The 12204-nt window shown below is 39.0% G+C and overlaps 1 protein-coding gene across 1 annotated transcript in view; it reads right to left on the bottom strand.

Moving 5' to 3' along the window:
* ntrk3b (neurotrophic tyrosine kinase, receptor, type 3b) overlaps window positions 1–11854 on the bottom strand; it is a 147257-nt gene extending 135403 nt beyond the window's left edge. Inside the window, exon 1 of the mRNA XM_061814754.1 lies at window positions 11631–11854. The gene's annotated coding sequence lies outside the window, so the exon portion shown is untranslated. The remainder of the gene's footprint in view (window positions 1–11630) is intronic.
* Window positions 11855–12204: the final 350 nt, after the last annotated feature.

Genomic DNA, 12204 nt, shown 5'->3' with positions numbered 1-12204 from the left:
AATTCAGTCGAAAAAATCTAAATAATAATAAAAATAATAATAATAAAAATCTGTCCATTCACATCCAAAAAGAAAATTACTGTAACTTCAACTGATTAAATATGAACATCTGTCTGTCTGATGACTTACATTTAATATTAACTGGAAGGATTATATATAATATAAAAAGATGTACAAATAATTAAAATTAATTCAGGAATTATTTTTAGTAGAAAAATATCATTGCGCTAACATCAACTGACAATTGCTATGTGTGTGTGTATTTTTATTCTTTGTTCTCTTTATTTTCCTTTTATGCTTTTAAGTTGTTATAATGCGGTTCTTTGTGACACTGTTTCCCTTTATACTTTTAAGTCCTTATTATGTGACGCGGTTTCGTCTAATGCGCTTGGGTCCATGTGACGCAAACTCTTTGTGTCCTTTGTGACGCAGAGTCTGAAATGTTTCAAGGATTACCTATATAAGGACGAGAAAGACGGACAACGAAGCTTTTTCTTACGACCTAGCCAGTGCTCTGGGAAACTACGCTTTCTGGAACGCTAACTACATGGACGACTGCCACCTTTGGTTTTCGGACTGGCTGGATCTTTAGCTAATTTGGAATAGCTGCTGGGACGAACATTTGCTTGTTTGGGAACACTCATTGGTCACATTAGCACAAATACTCTCTTCTTGAATGCCTATTTTGTGTTAGCTAGTCTATTGTGATGGTGTTGTGTTGATGTATGTGAGATGAAATTGTCTGAAACGCAATACAACTGCCTTGTCGCATTTTGATGGTTTGAACTAACGGAACGTTAGTCTACATTCATACGTAACATAATACTGTATTACACATCTGTCTTTCCATTCACATGCCAAAAATACTATAAAACATGGAGTATGTAACTTCTTTTGTTAGGAAAAAAAAGTCCTTTTCACCCTAGATGCAACTTAAGGAGATGACACAATGCTTATTAAGCCCATCAGCTCCATTTACATCTTGCTATATTTTTCCAAAATTTGATTTCATGTAATTAAGGAATCCCATAATAATTTCCAGTACTTGGCCTACTCGGATGGGGATAAAGAATTACAGACTTAAAATGACGGCACGGTAATTATGCATTTTGCCGAGCAATGAGCGGTACGTAGCTTCTTGTCTTTTGTAAAAAGGTCAGTAAAACTATTTTGTGCACAATATTCATCGTGTAAAACAAACAAAAAAAAATAATCATAGTTGGGCGAATGAACAACACCATCTTGGAAGGACCTCTTGGCTGCCAAACAAGGTGCCTGATGTTAAATAAACACATCGAACAATACATACACAAATCCAGGAAAGATAGGGAGTGACTCACTCTGTCTGCATTGAACTGCCTAGGATATTTCTGTCCGATATCGTCATCACAAATGCAGACAGACCTCGATGATAAAACTATAAAGTCGTCTACTGTGACCAAATTCCATACATCTTACCCAGAACCTTTAAACTGACCAGCAAGATGTAAAATAAGTATGTTTTCTTTCTTTTTTAGGTCAGGAACATCCAAGCAAAGCATGCATAAAATACAACAACTGTTGCAAATTTACAACAAGTGCCTCTTCCAGAGAATCCATTTATTTTGTCCTCTGTCTGTCCTTCAAATCAGAATAAAATGTTCAAGAATGTTGTAGAATCACCATAGACATGGGGCGCCCTACGTCATATTGAAAAAATGGTTCCTGTTGTTGTAATCAAAGTTGCAAAATGGGTTCTTCAGATGTGAGTGGCCCAACACTCCATTGACAAAAGTTCAAAGTTTGAGTGCTCACACCATCAGTCAAAGGGCTCCATTAGCAAGCAGGCAGGCAGATGTCATTCGGCTCCTTGCTGAGTACATTTCATCATACATTTCTCATCTGCCATATTCCTGTGTGTTCATATGTCCAATTTCCACGTAGTGATTGGCCAATTTTGTCAGGATGAATGTCCATCGAAATGCCCTTGGCAGCGGTCAATAAGCAACTGTGAGAAAGCATGAATAATGTATGTGATGGTTATATACAGTCTATATGTCCTAATGAGAAAAGATTCCCAAAGGTTCCCTCACTGGTTCTGAGCGATGAGGACTGAAACTTATCATGCGGACGATTGCTCACTGATGAACTGGACTTCTTGGCAATTACTTTTCCCAACAAAGACTACTATTTATTTTTTTAGTAAGGTTGTGCCAAAACTACTGAGTCATTTCTCAGACATATCAGTGGATGGGCGGGACTTAAAGGGAATAAAGGTGTCTATTCCAATTTAAAGGAATACTCCGGTGATTGCTTACCTCAATGATTATCTTGTCAATCCATTATAAATATATGCATAACCAGAAAAAATCTAGTAAAAAAAATTGTAAATAACGTTAATGCGCTTTTTTATCCAAGTAATCACATTTTTGTATCAGCGGGGACATTTTTACTATTTTTACAAGCTCACATGACTTAAAAAACAGGAAGTGACTTTTCCCGTGCGTAAACAAAGGACTACAAAGTCATGGACAGCGCTAAGTTCTCAGATTTACCCTCATCTAATGAAGAAATAGCAGTATTGGTTGATCGGGAAGACAGAGGAATACTTCCATACAGATTTGAACCTGTGGCTGTTAATAATGGTGAGTATTTGGATGGATCATAGGACGAGAATGACAGGGAGTCTGACTAGCTAACTAACCACAGGCGCAGAACGGTCGAACGCCGAGCGTGTCAGAACAATTATGGAAACTTTTGACAAAGGTCGCTCAAAGAAAAAAAAATATGAGTGCCAAAGTTATCAACAAGAACGGAGAGCCTTTGTGGAGAAGAAGGGTTCTGTTGTGATCGGATTGGGAGTATGGCAAAGCGTTCCTACTCGACGTTACCAATCAACATTTTGCCAACTTCGCATAAAGACAAGATTATCAAATGAATAAAAGACATGCCATTGTTGGCAAGAACTGTTCACCATCATACCATAATGATAGCGAATCAAATTGAAGTATGATCACGATGAACGGATGGAAGTCTCAACGCCTGCATGACGTAAGAAAACACAAGAAGTCGCATTAATGGGTAAGAAGTACTTTCGTCATCATTGGTTGGCAACATCATAACAATGTTATTTAAAAGAATTCAGAGACTTACTGTATTGTAAATGTGTTTGGTCTTAAATAAATGCACAAATACACCTGTACATATGTTGTATGGCTCAGGGCGACCACACTTTGCTATTCACTAGGTCCTGAAATGTTTCTTTTTCTTACTGGGTAGAATATGCCACCGAGTCTTCCTCGGATTATTTTGATCCAAATTATGGCAAAATTTTGCGATACAGTACGGCATTTTCACATATCCGATTGTGATGGTACTGCATGTGATAACACTACAAATCGGCCACGATTTCTTTGTTTACACATAGAATACGTCACAACTGTGCAAGTAGGTCATGTGACTCGGCAAAATGGCGGCGCCCATGAAAATTCGTAATTGCCGATAAAAAAATTCTCAAAACACCACTAAATCATATCGGATTAACCTCAAATTTTCAAGGTACAGTACATATGACATGACCTATCAGATTCAGGCTTTTCATTGTTCAGTGGAGTATTCCTTTAAATGGTGATCGTTTGTCCTTAGCCAGATATGCTGGAATTCCACAATCGTAATTGTGAGGAAGTATGTTACAGAAGTACACAGATCTACCCAAATGTAATGAGTATAGTTGAAAAGTCCAATAAACATTTATTACACCTTCAAAGAAACACTCCAAATCTTTATGATAGCTTGTAATGTTTTCTGTGCCAGTAAAACAGAACCTGCATGCAGTGTTACTGTTAGTAGAACATAAATTATGTGAAACAGGATCGCCACCATTGAGTTCAGGTTTGGTTTCTTAATCGCAATATGAATATTGAAGATGTATAATTATTGCTTGTGATTGGGTGAATTTCCAATAAAGACGTTCAAGTGTAAGACGGTGGGGAAAAAAAAAAATCTGTGAAAATCAGCACCCCAGGGTTTCCCACATATGCACTTCTTTGGTCGGCACTAATAGATTTTGATGCTATGTTTGTCCTCGCTGTGAGTGTAACGTTACATTACACTTAGTTTAAGTGATCGGTGTATGTGACACAGCAGTTTCAGTCAGTTACAAGAATGACACATGGTGGCCTGCTTCAAAATATATGTTAATGGACACAAACTCGTGGACTAACTTTTTGAAAAGGCTTTGCAATTTTTCCAAAGTAAAATTCAATGCTCTCGAGCTCAAACTCTGGAAGAAAATCTAACACTTAATTCTCACAAAAATCAGATTTTCTTTCAAGTGAATGGCGGATGCTTGATTGGGAGCAGATTTGGTTTTTTTTTTGTCATCTAATCTTTCCGTTAAAATTGCATCAGTAGGTATGTGGTGGTGTCTGTGTGTCCATCCTAGGCGGAGGTACCTTGTGGGAAGTTACAGACACCAAGGACAGTAAGCACACAAACTGGAGCGAGGGAGGCACACAACAGTACAAGGTGCTACACCATGTTGTGAGAGACTACACACAGTTAAGGTTAAAGAAAAAAAAAACAACTAAGTAAAATCTGAACACGTTTAAAAGTCAATGGATAGTTTGTTAAAGTGTAGCTTTTCCAAAGTTTTAAATTTAATATTGAGGAGGATACACAACTTGCACCAGGCATGTGCGTACTGTTCACTCATTACTTTATTTAGTGGTCAAAAGACAAGATTGCAATTAATGAACCCAAGAGAGTCTACTGCTGCTCCTACAGTAGTTTAACAATACACAAAACTACTACACTTCTTATATGGTCCTTTTGGTTGCTATTGGGATTTTACAGTTGAATTTTGTAACAGTATGTGAATAAAATAAGGCACGCAATTAAAATGAGAAATTTAATAATTTTACACATATTTTGGTAATAAATTAACCCCCCCCCCAAAAAAAAGAAGCAAATTGGGAGCGGACCCTAAAGAACCACCTCTTGAAAAACAGCCGAAGTTACCATCACTAACACGTAGGCCTACTTTGTCAATTGAACACATTTGTGACTCCTACCAATATTTTCACTGAGGTTTTGCATTTCATGGTAATTCATCTCACTTTGCTGCCAAGCTCTGCTCACACCCTATGTTGAAAACTCAACTTTCACACCACCCATCTGTCTAGTATACAAAGTTCAAATTTGATAGCATCCTGATAAAATCTCTTGGCGTTTGCTTTCAAAGACGCCCAAAATGGCCAAATGCCTGTTTCAAAGCAAAATGGCAAATTTCCATCTCTTAAGGCATGGCTTCTTGAGAGTTTTTTTTTGTGGATACATAAATGAAAGACATGTCTGCTAAATTTCATGTTGCTATGTGACACTGTGGCTTTTTTTTTTCTCCATCAAATAGCTACACAGTCCGATTTGGGGGGCTTTAAACCAAAATGGCTTTCTGTGTTTCTTTCAGGATGATTTGCTGAGACTTCTACTTGGTAGACATGAAGACATGACTCATAAATTTCAAGAAGCTATGGGAAACTAATGGTGAAAAATTGAATCACGTTCTTAGTACTTGCTATGAAAAAGATAGCAAAGTGAAGAATAGAATCCAGAGTTCAGCAGAGCATGGCAAAAGACCCCCCCCCCCCTCCACCCCACCTTATATTCCACTCTATGCTAATTGCTAATAAGAATTACCACCCTTATACATTACCACGGTCCCTCTGGAAACGGTCAATTAGGCCAAACACGCTACAACAAATAGCTAGATAATGCTCAAGCGGAGGATCCATCACCTGATGTGCAGTTATTTATGCCACATGGTTGTATATATGGCCAGAAGTAGGGAATCCAGATGTTTATGCATATTCATGAGGGACGGCAATTGTCAGTTTTATGGCGCCTGTTTAAAAGAAAATTAGTCATGAAAGGGGGAGGCTTCGACTTACAGTCAGACATCTTTTGTGGCACAAAGAAGTAGAAGCTGTTGAGCCTCATGCATTATATACAGGATGTAATATTGTTTCTTTCGGCTCATCCCTTTCGGGGTCGCCACAGCGTGTCATCTCAGATGAACGCACATATTTGTTTGGCACAATTTTTACTCTGGATGCCCTTACTGACGCAACCCTTCTCAGGGAGTGGAGGCCTCAGTGGGATACAAACCCACAACCCCTGTACATACAGTAAATATAAAAATAGAAAATCATACAATTGGAGCAATCATGGGGAATGGTGTCAATTGTAAAATATTGAAAGTCCGTTTAAAGTGAAAATAAAAATGTCAGAAAAGGATTTTGAATAAATAAACATTGTACATATACAATAATTTGACATCAGAAAATAAGGTGTTAAATGGACTGAAGCATAACACTGCACCCTTTCGAGCTCTTTTACTCATGTAGAGTTAAACAGGTGAGTCAAGGCGGCCTTGAGAACGTTTTTTTGGCTGGAGACACACACCTTGGGTCAAAAGCTACAAACGTGGCGAAATCACTGTTTTTTCATCAAGTAGATGGGTACCATACTTTTGGCAATGTCCGAGGTTTTAACTTGCCGTATGGAAATAATGTAAAAAAAACGGCTATTGCCCAACCAGAGTCCAGGGTGTCAAATGGGATTGGCTCCAGGTCACCCGAATTGGCCCTTTATCAATGCAATCCTATAGGTGATGGATGGACAGATGGTAATCCAGCATTTTATGTTATTTAAAAAGTCAGCCCCCGCTGAAATGCAAATGGTAGTTTCATTTTTTTCTTTCGAGATCTTATGGCTTTGGCAAGGGTTATAAGTAGTCTGTGATCTGAGAAAGGGACAGACGATTGGACAGATAATTTTTTTTCAATTTTTTTAATACAATGGAACTCTTCTCTGCAAATGGAGGAGTTCCTGAGTGAGGGAAGAATGGAATGGGAGATCAACAGGCAGATCAATCCCAGCATCTGCAGTAATGTGGACTTTATATAGGTCTGTTGTGGTGAAAAAGGACCTAAGACGAAAGCCAAAGCTTTCAATTTACCCGTCAATCCACATTACACACCTATGGTCACGAGCTGTGGGTCATGATCAAAACAAAAAGATCCTGGATACAAGTGGCCGAAATGAGTTTCCTCGCAGGGTGTCACGGCTCTCCCTTAGTGATAGGGTGACAACCTCAATCATCCACGAAGTGCTCAAAGAGCCATTGCTCGTAGGCATTGAAAGGAGCTACATGAGGTGGCTCAAGCTCCCTTTCAGAAAAAAACAGCTGATTATTTTGGGGAAGAAAGAAAAGTGGACTGCTATTAGTAAACACCTTGACTCTCTGTCTTTAAAAAACAAAGACCAAGTCCAAAATCGTGGTGTTCTGATTATTTCGGACCAGACCTTAAGCAGTAATATCAAATCAACTACTAAAACTGTCTTTTACCATCCAAAGAACATATCGGGAGTGAATGCTTGCATGTGTCAAGCTGACCAGGATAAGATCATCTATGCTTTTATCTCAAGTAGACTTGACTACTTTAATGGTCTTCTAACTGGACTCCCCAAAAAGAGCATTTAACAGCTGCAGCCCATTCAGAATCCTCCAGCTCAGGTTCTGACCTGAACAGAGAGGTCACATCATATTCCCCCAATTTTAAAGTCTTTACACTGACTTCCAGTCATTTTTAGTATCGATTTTAAAGTTCTGCTACTGGTGTATCAATAAGTAAATGGTTTAGGTCCTGAATCCATGAAAGAAATGCAGTTGGAATATAAACTCAGAAGGGCTCTGAGATCAACTGACTCAGGTCTAATAGTGGAGCGCAGAGTTCATGCAAACATGGTGAAGCAGCATTTAGCTATTACATTGGACACAAATGGGATAAATTGGCAAGAGAGGTGTTGTTTTTAAATCGAGATTTTTTTTCACCTGCTTTTTGGAGTATTTCCATCTTTAAATAATATTTCTTGCACTGTACAGAGTTTCTGTTTTTTTTTTATGTTTTATGCTCTAGCACTCCCACAACCTGGTGAGGATGAGCAGCTTAGAAAATGAACGGATGTATTCAATATTTCTTTTTTCATGTTTTATGTTGTTTAATCATGTAAAGAACATTGAGTTACCTTGTGTGTATGAAGTGCGCGATACAAATAACTTTGCTTTGTGACAATAGATGCTGTTGCTGAGCAACATTTATTGCATAGTTGTATAATGTTGGTTAAAAAAGCTAAAGCTAAAAGCTTCCGAAAAGTGGTTCTTCCTCAGGACCTGACCTGGCAGAATCCTTCATAAGGAATGAATCCGGGAAAGTGGTCTACCTCAGATCTAATCCCTCTCATTTGATTATATTAGAATATAATCATGAAATAAATAAAATACAGGTAAAAATAAATACACATGGAAAAATAAAGAACAAGAACCAGCCATTCTGAATTTTTTTGTCTTTTATTTAAATATATCAGTTCAGTTCAACTTTTTTTTTTATTATTAAACACTCCATGAATGTTATTTTTCAACACTCCATGAATGTTATTTTTCAACAGCTGAAATAAATGTGTCAGTTTGAACCATTTCCCTCTGTTGGCAACCACAGCCCTAGCACTCTCTTAACTGGTCACAAGAGTAACGTTTAAACAAGCCTTCAAAATAAGATACAGATACGCCATGAAAATGAATTTAAAGTGCATGAAAATTTAAACTCACCATAACGCTAAATCAATGGGAGCAACAAGACGGTCCTTTCTAGGGGTAATGAGAGACAATGACACCGGAAGTGTGTTCTTTATATTCTGTCTATTACGTTGTTTTGTGTTGATTGCTGTCACTCCAGAAAACCCCGGTTCACAGATGTCGGAAATGAGATAAATCTTTGCAACGGATCTCGTAATTTAAACACTCTTGCGACCGATTTCCCTCTGGATAACCATCTTATTTCCATGTATAAGAGAAGCATCTGTGTCCATCTTTTCACAAAGCTCCTCAAAAAAGTGCGAGTTTGTTGCAGGCTTTTCTTCGATCTCTACACTGGGCCTTCTCACAATTGAAAATAAATTTTCCAAAGATGTGTTTTTTCTACCTTGTGGGGGTAAAATTAGCGCTCAAGTCACCGAGATATAACCCAGAGAATCCAGTCATTTTTCAAAATAAAAGATTTTTCAGACTTGGATAATGAATACACCAGAACTAATTAATTATTACTTCGGCGGTCCGGTGGTTGGGGACCGCTGCTTTAGATAACAGTTTGTCGCCTACCTTTATTAAAATGTGATGAGTCATACTGGTTTCAGGTCAAAATATTTTTTTTTTGTAATAATTGAGTTTATTTCCCTCTCTACATTGTAATGAAATTAATTCTAGCCTGCGTGTGTGGCTTTTAACTTGATCCAGACACATGCTTGTTAATTCTCACTCTGCCCACTTTGATGTTTTTGTGTCAGCACGTGCCTTTATGCAAACAGTTTCCCCCAGTGTCACAGGCGCTAATAAAACCCGCGGTTCACGTCATGTAATTTACCTGTCACACGGCCTTTTAGGAGTCATGCCTAATTTATTATAATCCTAGTGGCGGAGATTACAGGTTGGATCCCTTCATATTTAGCCGCGTAGTCAAAGAAAAATCCATTTCATAGACCGAGTAAGAGCTAGAGCCATGTTAGACTTTGCATCTAAAGAAGAAGTGCTAACAGAATAAAAGGATTCGCCCCCGCCGGGCAGAGAAGATTCCCCTCTTTCGGAGCACGAGGCTGCTTCAAATAATCCTCGATCATCCCCTCCCAATGGAAGCCACTGCGACACGCCTCCGCCATTTTAGTTTCTTTTAAGGGCACACAGACAAAAAGGCTGAGGGGATGAATGTTGCATAAAGATCTTTTCAATGCAGATTCTACCGATAAATAACATCGCGTCTTAAGGAAAACCAAACAGTACATAAAATGACTGCCCCGTTGTAATGTTGAGGTTTCACGGCTGGAAACATACATACAACATACAAACAACAAGATACAAATTTGTGCCGCAGCTGGAATACGTTGGCCTCACAGTTCTGAGAACTCGAGTTCAATCCCAGCCCTCCCTGTGCGAAGGTTGCACGTTCTCCCCGTGCTCTCTCAGGGCAGTCCGGTTTCAGTCCATAATCCAAAAACATGCAACATTAATTGGACACTCTAAATAGTCCTTAGGTCTGATGGCGAGTGCAGCTGTTGGTCTGATTGGCTGGCAACCAGTTCAGGGTGCCTCCTATCCGATGACAACTGGGATTGGTTCCAGCACTCCAGCCACCCTCGTGAGGATAAGCAGCTCAGAAAATGGATTGCTATATTAAAGTATACTGTATATGCATATGAGAGGCCACATTTCAACATCGCAGCCACCATCTTGTTCATTTTTCTAATAACTAGTGGGCCACGGCCCGCCTCCTTGCATAGTCTGATTGGATCATTGGTTCGTGGCTATGATGTCTGGAATTTTCACCCTTGACAGAGTGACTCATTTTCCGCTACTCTGACTGACACCTCAGACATGAAAGAAATAGACGTAAAAGTAAAATGCTGGCCGCTCATTTGTAGTCCCCTTTGCACTTTGCATCTACGGACAACAAAGGCATCATTTGTATGCATCCAAGTTGGTCGCTCTGGAGGAAGCCCACATCTGAGCCCGTCATGCTCGCTGAGCTGCAACAAGGAATTTGGTTCTGGGGAGGCTGAGCTTTGCCCCGCTTGTTATTCGCTGTGTCTTGTTGCTCATACCCAAAAATATCTGCTCAACTAGCTTCTCCATAGTCTGTGAGCTCAAGATGGATTACGGGAATCTAGTCACTGTAAAATACTTGATGACTCTCAGCATCATTTGCACAATCGTGATTGTATCGGCATTACCAGATTACTGGTACCCTTATATTTCCTAATGACTATTCCTTACTTGTGTATGTATTTAGTCACAGAAGCCTGCTTGGTATAGTACCAGAGCAGCTGGCTCCAACTAAAGGAGAACATTTTTTTCAACATTGAACTTGGTCAATGCAGTAAAAACAGGTTCTGAAATAGGCGGGGGGGGGGGGGGGTTACATGGCAACTAACTACAATAAACAGAAAAGTAATCACAGTGATGCTAGTAATTGGAATCCAAGTAAGAACGAGAGAAAGTGGATCCAACACAGCAAGGAGCTAGTGAGGCTAGGTAGTCAGTAACCTAGCTCAAAGGCAACAGGTTAATGTAAAAATTTTAAAATCCTGCCTTGTAGTCAATTGCTATTTCTTATGAGAGTTGATAAAATGCTAATGTATGCACTCGGTATGCTTACCCATACAATTTACTCAGGAAGTACTATGGTAGATTGATGACAATTACACATCATGCCCTGTAGTCGAGTACTAGTTCAAATGAGAACACTGTACAGACACATTGCCGAGAGCAGTGTGCCCTGTAGTCGAGTACTATTTAAAATGAGAATCCATAAAATGCTCGCCATAGCTCTCATATGGCAACACAATTAGAAAGAAAGCGCCCAAGTTGAGAAAGTGAGTACCCAAGCAGAGTGAGAGCACTAAGGAAGATTAATGAGATTTTTAGTTATTGTCCTGTATTTTAGTAACATTTCACCACAATCAAAACATGATAGCAGTTGGACGTTTGCCACATAGTGAGCCCTTCATGTAACTATAAAGTGTGATAGCTGCCTCGCACTTACCAAACAGCAAGCCCACACCTAATGTTGCAAAACACCACTTGTAATTATCTGCAAATAATTTAAAATGTCATTAAATGTCCTGCCGGAAATAACTAAATTTTAATAGTCCAAGTGGACAGCTGGTCTGTCAGCAAAAGTTTAAAAAAAAAAAAAAAAGTTACTGACACAAAAGTTAGTACTTTTCCAAACAGGAACAAAGAGATACTGAGATGACGACGGAGTAACACCAGCAGGGGGTCCCACTAGCTTTTTCAACCCCTTGGAGGACCCACAATGAAAAGAAGTAGAACCAAGCTCATGATGAGAGGCAGTTAAGTCTTATATAACTGTAAGGAAACAATTAATTGAATTGATTCCAGTTAGATAAAATCTTTTTTTTCTGGAATACCATCTATTTCAGAGAGGCTGTTTTGGCAAGGAACAGCTGTGCTCAACTTTGATCTCCAATGTGTGAAGGATAGTGTCAGTGACCTGAGATAATTACAGTAATGAGCTTGTTCTTTTTTTCTCAGAGTGTGGAGAGAATGTGGTGTTTACAGTATTTGATTTACAGGTAGTAGGTGCTTCTGTTTTG

The sequence above is a fragment of the Syngnathoides biaculeatus genome, chromosome 3 (genome assembly GCF_019802595.1).
Source record: "Syngnathoides biaculeatus isolate LvHL_M chromosome 3, ASM1980259v1, whole genome shotgun sequence".
NCBI classification, from domain to species: Eukaryota; Metazoa; Chordata; class Actinopteri; order Syngnathiformes; family Syngnathidae; genus Syngnathoides; species Syngnathoides biaculeatus.
This window is presented reverse-complemented; position numbering and strand designations above follow the sequence as displayed.